Source organism: Pavona decussata, unplaced genomic scaffold, assembly GCF_977016875.1.
Source record: "Pavona decussata unplaced genomic scaffold, jaPavDecu1.1 SCAFFOLD_8, whole genome shotgun sequence".
NCBI classification, from domain to species: Eukaryota; Metazoa; Cnidaria; class Anthozoa; order Scleractinia; family Agariciidae; genus Pavona; species Pavona decussata.
This window is the reverse complement of record NW_028145431.1, coordinates 517,501-526,111: the sequence shown is the minus strand read 5'-3', so window position 1 is coordinate 526,111 and position 8,611 is coordinate 517,501. Positions and strand designations below refer to the sequence as shown.

Below are 8,611 nucleotides of genomic sequence, written 5' to 3'. Positions count from 1 at the left end.
TAACAGGGCGCCTGATATGACAATGTTACTGAGGACTATAGCTAAAGGACCCTTGCCTTGCGTATACGTTGGCGTCGAGCAAAGGAAAACAATAAGTTATTTTTACCAACTTAAAGCGGTGAGTAAAGTAAACCGATAGCCATGAAAAAGCTGCCGATTATAACGTACTATGTGAACTAATATAAAAATAGTTTACTTTATCTAAGTTATTTTTAAACTGCTTTTAAAATAATCACCGTTCAGCCCCGGGTAAGCGCAAGCACTTGTAATTTAGTCCACGCAGGCGACAGCCTCGTGGCATACCCATACGCAAGTTACATGCGACTTTTCGAGAAAAAAAAAAATGCTGTTTCTGCGGCAAGATTCCCTGACTAAGAAAAGTTCTTGCCTGTCCTTGTTACGAATTTCAGCTTGTTGACAGTAGATGTACGAAAGATGGGCCTACAACAACAACAACAACAATTTATTTACACTGATTTACAAATTCAGATGATATAAGTGGCTTGTCCCGCAAATAGCCACAAAGCTAGTCGAGGCGGGACAAGACGAGCACGAGAACATAATAGATTGCGTCGAGATTGAGATTCATCATTAGCCTAGTTAGTAAGCTTGAGGGAACGCAGCCCGGAATACAGAACTTGATTTAGACGAGCGTAAAGATTGTTCTTCGAGGGCGACATTTTCGCACTTCCACGGTATTTACCAAACTCTCCTAAAGTATGCAGGTTATAATTTTATCGCATTGGGAGAGCATAGAGGCAAAGACGAATGGAGCTACCTATAGGTCTCCTTTTTCACGTTTACCAGTTAAGCTACTACCTTTTTTTCTGTCTCTATGGTGACAGACTACGTTTTCTACAACCGATTGTGTTTTGCTTTGTTTGTTTAATGTTGTTGTTGTTCTTCCGTTGACTTCTCACAGTTCTCAGTCAGATCTGATATAAGTGGTCGCCTACGAGAGATTTAACTGCACATGGGCCTGACGGACACAATCCACAGTCAGTGTCATTCGGATGAAGCGGCCGTTTCCTCATCTATCTGCGTCTACCCAACTGTGAATGCACGTCACTCATTCCATCGAGGCACTAGACATTTTGTGTCGTGAGGCGTCGAGAGCTATTAAATCGTTCGTTTCCTGACGTTTACCGACAGTTTAAAGACACCGTTAATCATCTATTCTTAGCAGTTGAGGCTCGCCAAGCAGCCTATATCATGGGAAACTTGTTTAAAGTAGCCCAGTACTCTACAGGAAATTGAAAGGATATCAGTGCGGTTGTCTGATGGTGGCGTGAGGTGAAGTGTTTCCAATACTGCTGGTAAGCAGAGGCAACCTTCAAGCTGACGCCCTTGAAATTCACTGTTTAAATCGTAATGTCTGGCTTAATACATACCGATGTGTATGGTAGCATTTCTTTTCTAAGTAACAGACTCTTCAGTTATCTTTGTTTGATTAAGTTTTATTTCTTGCTTCCGTTTAGCTTAGTTTTCACACAGCCCAATATTGGGCAAGTTACAAAGTCCGATATTACGCCGTTAGTTTTTGTTGAGTAGCCAAACAAGAGGTAACTAAAGGAAGTTGTGCCTTGAACTTGAGGTCTTGGGGCGGCGTAAAAGTTTCAAAAAACAGCGTGGTAATGATATAGATAACTCTTTGTAAACAAAACAATGTAAGATTTTTAAGCGTTAGAACATTATTTAATGTTTTAAAGCCTACATCGCCGTTATTCTAGCTACCTTTAATGTTTGCTTATGCTGTTGTCCACGAGTTTGTTATTACTTGTTGTATTTAATTGCATTTTTACTGTTGAGTTTTGCTTTTTGTTTACTATTTGTTTGTGTTTGTTGTTGTTGTTGTTGTTGTTGTTGTTGTTTTTCGGCTTTACAAGGAGGAAAAATTGGCTGTACTCAGCCTTGGCGCTGTGTTAAAACCAAAACTGCTTGAAGAAAATGTCTCTGTAATATACGACATAGCAATGTAGAGTGCATATCCACGCGAGAACGAGTGTAAATATCTCTGAGACTGCATTGCACTCTTTCAAAGCGCGCTTCAATAAAACATAAAATTTCATAAATTAAAATAGCCTTAAGTTGAAGAAACGAAACTGTGCTAATAACAAACAGTTAATTCAGTGGACGGTTCTGTAAAAACAATCCGGCGGCATTTTCAGTAGTCAACTGAGTGCTCAAAAAGAGAAAAAAATACTGATTCGCAGACTTAGCAAACCACAGACAAATGCTGGCTATCTGAACCTCTTGATCATTCATTACGAACGGCGTTGATTAGGTAACTTGGCCACTGTAGAGATGTCCAAAAGCTTTCCTTTCGAGCGTTAACTCGGCTTCGTTAGAGCGCATGACGGAGAGCTGATGCTTGAAACGTCAATAGTTTACTAATTCCTTTACGGTTGTCAATTTACCTTATAAATTCGTTATAACATACGTTTTTACTTCCTCACCGACGTAGTACCACAGATCCATTTACCAACCACCCCCTTCGTCAACTGTGTTTATCGTTGTTTCACCCTCCTTGGAGACTCTTTCGGCCAACATCTTTTGAGGGACGTCTATAAACTACTGTCAGTCTGAATCAAATGCCAGCTAGTTACTTTCATAAACCATGTTCTCGATATAACACTGAATTTCATTTTTCACACCAGGTAGGTTCACAATGCAATTGTAATGAGTCACTTCTAATTAATCTGCTCTGAACTACAACAACAAAAAAAGATCATTCAATTTTTTTTAAAGATTTATCTATCAATCCGCAATTTTCTCTATCGCGTTAAAGTGCCCATATCGGAAAATTTTTTATTTTCTTATCTGAATCTAAACATCACCCTAAGAACTTCAGTGAAAAAATTTTTCGATTTACATAAAACGCGAATTTTTTATAAATTTTATAAGACGTTCAAATTTGCCGCCATTTTGGCCCAGGATTCGCATTAGTCTCCTCTCGGTTTAGCAAGAGCTGTGACGTAGATTCAGGAACACGTGACTTCAGCCTTTCTCTGGATCTCACTGAAAACAAGTCGCGGTATTTCTGCACGTTTCTCGAAAATGCCGGAAAGATGTGTTGCAGCGAGATGTGGAAACATCAAAGACGAAGCAAATGGAATAAGCATGCACAGGATTCCTTTCTTTGGCACTACATGCCCGCAAAGACTGAGGAGGCGAAAGAAATGGATCGATTTTATGCTGGAGCGGAGGAAGATGTGGACGCGCGCCTGGAAAGACCTCGTCCTTGTGCTCGATGCACTTCAATGACGAGGATTTCACAAGGCTGATGAATTCAGGTTTAAACTTAAAACGTGAACTGAAGTAGGATGACATCGCGTTTGTGTTTATCCTTTAAAACAGCTAAGCGAAAGGAAGACGAAGACCGAGAGACACCTTCGAAGAGGAGCAGGGAAAAGCGAATGGTAAGCTTTCGATGCTGAATATTCACACCCGCTTGTGACATTCTAAGCGTTGTAACCTTCTGAGGTTTATAGTTTGACCTCACTGTTAACTCAGTCGCAAGTTTTATAAAATATAGCGTAATTGTTTTGGTATATATTCTCATAGATCGTGAGATCCGCGAAGTTTCGTTGAGACCAAGCTCTCAAAAAATACTAGCACAAATGCTACCACTGATGTAAATAGATCGATGCGAGAACGGTCGCACTCGGCGGACACAGAAAACATTGTAAACCACGATGTAGATAAGGTAGATAAACTGCAGCAAGAATTCAACGAGCTCAAACAAATATTGTACACACATGTGTTGCAGAATTCTGCAAACAATAAAAATGTTGAAAAGTATAACAGCTTTATCTCTGAAAACCTAACCACCACAACGGGGGTTCAAAATAAAAAAGGGCACAAAACAAATAACAAGCGCAAAGAGCGCAGAAAAAAATTGGCAAAAAAATGGATTGAGATACAAAGAGAAAAACACGAGAAATTCATGAAGAATTTTTCAAACAAACAACTTTGCGACAGCCTGTTAGCGTTATTTCTAAAGGGCTCAAATTTGTCCCGACACCGGTGACAGACACGAATTACATTAGACGCCAACTCTTGTTAGACTTCGAACATTTCGCAAGACGTATGCGCCTTAAAGATACAATGGATTTTGTAAACTGTGGGACAGTGACAAAAAGGAAATTAACCTGTTCATTGGACAAGCTAACAACTTCCATTCTACAATTAAATTTACGGCCGAAATTTCAGAGAACGAGACAAGCTATTATTATCACAGTTCAACACGTGTCCTTCCTGTAGTTCCGCGAGAACAATGTCGCTAGTCAGCGCTTCCCAATTGCCTTCGAGTTCCTTGCAGCAGTAGCACTCGCTGATATTTGCTAGCAGATCACGGCTACAGTTACCACAAGTACATCTACATGGAAAATAATTCGTTCGAATGTTTGTGAGTACTTGGCCATAATTTTGACAGATGATAATGAAGAGCGCGTATGCAAAATGCAAGGTGAGAACTTTACCATCCACTAACACGCACTCTATTCTCCAAGCGTTTCGTTAAATCTTCCTCGAGTCGTCGCTTCTCCTCTTGTTCCTTGCGATATCTTTTTAGCCATTCTTCGTCTGCTATCGGCTCGTCCGCGTACGGTTCGAGTGTATCATTATCTTCACACGTATTACTTGTCTCGTGGACGCCATCTATCGCCTCGACTTCGACGCTTTCAAATTCGTCCTAGCTGCTTTCTTCAGCGGTTTGCTCACTTTCCGTGTCAGATAAGTTTTCTGCCATGGAATATACTTATTTGGAGCTAAGTTTTTCCTTCCTACCGGTGAATCTGACGATTTTCTTTCTGCCGCGAATGTACTTTACTGAAGGTCAAGTGAGTGCATAGACTCGAGAGTTCCTGAATGTACGTCACAGACCATGTCACGTGGCCCTATTGTGAGCCTGTCGGCATTCTCATCAGCGGGGCGGGTGGACCGCAATAAAATAGGATTTTAAAGATTTGTAAAATTCATAAAAAATTCGCGTTTTATGCAAATCGAAAAATTTTTTCACTGAAGTTCTTAGGGTGATGTTTAGATTCAGATAAGAAAATAAAAAAATTTCCGATATGGGCACTTTAAGGATTAACCCATTCATTGAGATAACAAGGTCAAACACGAGCGCGATCATGGACGTATTAGGCGCTGCTCAGTGTACAGATACTTAAAACACCAGCAATATGCCATTAAACGATCAGTAATAATACAGGTAATGGAATCAAACACAGGGTTTCGATTAATATGATTTGGCGAGCTATCAGTTTTAATTAACTTTTTACTGACCGTTTACTCAGTTCATACCTCCATCGAGTTCCGAGGCGTAACACCGACAAATGTTCGATTTTCAGTTATCTCTTGCGGTAATAAATAGAACATTGGTAAACTCTTTGATTTACAGAGCACGGGTTACGGAGCCATGAGCTTGAAGAAAAGATCCAGAATTAACAGGGATTGACAAATTAAATGTTATGAACCGACGCCAACATAATTGCTTACAAGGCATGTTTCAGAGAAAATGTATTTTCTGAAGAAAGACTGAAAAATTAAATGATCAGGGAATCGTAATCTGTTGGATTATCTCGTTTGTGCTCTCGGTATAATCTGATAAGTTTGTACTGTATCAAAGAAAGTTTGTGACCTTTACGGTTGTTATGGAGTGACAACAGCAACGTCAACAAGAAGAAACTTAAAAAAGCCAAAAGCCTACTTTACCTTCTAGTTGCGATGTCCGGATATTTTTTAGTCTCTTGTCTGTACTCGAGTCCAAGCTCTCTGGCTAATGAGGGAACGAGTGCAGTATTGGACAAAAATTTCAACTATTTCGAGTGAAGAAACGGATGAATATAAGGAACAAAGACCTTAAAAATGTTTTCATTGGTGTTTTGATAGTCTTGGCTATTTCCTTTACAGTTGTTGTGTTTTCAGTGTTTAGTGCTTTTATAACCTATGCTACGTTTAATGTTTCGATAATTATTGTCCATATGGCTCATTTGTAACCCAGTACTCATGCCCTCCTCGACGAAACTAATTTTCGGTCACTCTCACCTTGTTCGAGAAGTATCCCATTACACTATGTTAAATCTGTCGGCAGCCATTTTATTATACCTTTTGTTTAGATAACGAGATCACTGCTGAGAGAAATTAACTAATCTTCGACTTCATCTAGCATGGCCAACAAAGATAAGATCGCATTATGGTCCCTTATCACTGAGACTGAAGATGTTAACCTTAAAGATACCCATAATTAAGACCAATGCAAAGATAATATTGGAAAAATCTCGGAAATGATAAATCAGTTAGTTGAAAGACAAACCCCTTTGCACTATTCCCAACATCGCTCTACCGAAAGTAGTTTTATTAGGACGGTAAAATTGTGAGACGGTCGAATGTGACTTTGATTTGATCAAACCAACACTGTTCCACAGTTCATATATTGACAAAGTGAACGTTTCTTTTTATACGTGAATAATGTCACCCATTGTATACCAACTGCGGTTTGAATAAATGCTGTTAGCAGACGCCATCCAAAAGGCTAATTAGAAGAATGCATTCGAGTATAGCATTAGCTAAGAGATTGCAGTGCTTTAATAAAGAGATATCATTATGTAACAAAACGTGAAACATGCGGCACAGCACTACAGGAACGTACTCGCACCAGTCGCTGTTAGTAGTTTTGAGTGTTAGAGAGGACAGCACGAGGGTAGATTGAGGCTCGCGGGGTCTCTCGTTCCACAGACAAACAAATTGCGACTGTGGAAAGATACTGCTTCTACTGATTTTGATACTGTTCATGGCAGATAGCTCGCAGCTCTTTAAAACCTAAAATTTCGTCAGAACTGTATACCACATAGCTCTATTTTGTCAGGGCCGTTTATGGAGATGGGGTTGCAGAGGGATATTTTTTTGCTGTCGTATGCAGTGGTTAGACCTTCGAAGCGGTCAGACATTTGAGCATGCGCACGACTTAGCAACAGGTGATCACAATGGAAAACAGAAAGTGAAGCAAATCGATAACAGAAACATGAGCACATTCGATGTACAAATACTAATTTTCACCGCTGGCAAAACAAAACGAGAAGCGATAAAGCTAGGGGCAAACAAACACAAATTTCCTACCAGTAATCGTCGTTGAAAGCTTCTCCTTTTAGTACTAAACGGCCTTATCTTTCAGCTCAAAGTATACCGGAAACCAACTTTCTAAAACATGTTATTTGAATTGCGCGGCTATTCTCGACCCCAGGGCCTTGGGCTTGACAGCGCAAGACCCACCGGGAAAAGCCCTTGGGTTGACAATGTTACCCGGATACAAAGCGGGCACGATTGCGCACGCGCGATACATTTGACCACACCTATTCTGGTTTTGTGGCGGCTCGCTGGCGTCATTGAGATACTTCATAGAGACCGTACGCAACAACCAACACAGCAAAACAGAACACAGGACGATTTCTGACTCCCTCACTCAAAATAAAAATAATTAAACCCCGTTGATCCCGGTGCCATGATCCATGACCACATCTATATAGCGTAACATCGTTAGGAACCTGTTTGTATTCCGAGTGCGATGTCCACCGTCCATATTTTATACTCAATATGGAAGCTTAACGGTAAAATTTTGCGTTGGCACAGTGAATCTTGATGCCAACCATTTTTTTTCCATTTGGCACTAATAATTGTACCTAGTTCTTTACTCTTTAAATCCATCTGTAGTAATAACTGCTGTCACAGTTTGAACACAAAGTGTCACATTTTGCATATTTCTTTTTCCATTATATAAGTGAGCACACCTATCATTCCTGATCAAGCGTTTTTACGCTTTTAAAATTTATAATAAACCGGTTGCCGCAAGTTTTAAATGTGACATATTGTCACAGTTTTTAATTACTCGTAAGTGCAGTTTAAGTCTCACAACTTTAAAATTGCAAGCTATAAAAATTCATTGTGATGGAAAATCTAGCAAAACCGAATAATTATTCAATGGTTAATTAATGCAGCGTGGCCTGATTTTTTCATTCGGTGATTGCAGTTGGTCTAAAATTGAGCACGCTTGAAGTAAACTTATAGATAAAATGTCTTTACAAAATAATTAAGATCGTTATTCTTAACACAACCGAGTTTCACAGTTATGTACACTAACGATCGAATGTTCGACAGTTGATGCAAGCTTGACTGGTGGAAAGCATGCCTTGATCAAAAAGACATGTAGTTTTTTAGACATTGACGACATCATGCGATTAATATTGGCTAGTACACTTCGAAACACTCAGAGTAAGATATAAAGTAACTCGTGGTGAAATTTTTTTCTCCAGAAGAGGCGTAAAGTTGTCGTCTTTGCTCGCTCGGAAGTTGCCGCACTTGTTTATAAACACAAAGTCCAAAAACACCCGATGCATTTTATGGGTGAATGCAATTCGCACTGTGCGTCTTTGCTACCAAAAAATTCCCTATTTGGTCTTTAACGACATGCTTGTGATAACCAAGAAGAAAGCACATTTACAAATAGAAAGAAAAATACCACACTACATGTATATTATTTTTAACATAATTAACAAAAACACTGGCTAAGAAAACAAACATTTGAAGCCAAACTTACATGTTGTTCGCTGTC

At 39.5% G+C, this 8,611-nt stretch overlaps 2 long non-coding RNA genes across 2 annotated transcripts in view; both read left to right on the top strand.

Annotated features, from left to right (window-relative positions):
* The window catches only part of LOC146488719 (uncharacterized), a 159,299-nt gene that overhangs the window by 10,185 nt on the left and 140,503 nt on the right, over positions 1 to 8,611 (top strand). The window lies entirely within an intron of this gene.
* On the top strand, positions 44 to 1,808 carry LOC146488725 (uncharacterized). Its single transcript, XR_014865313.1, has 2 exons — positions 44 to 118; positions 923 to 1,808. It is a non-coding gene; the product is annotated as an uncharacterized LOC146488725 (long non-coding RNA).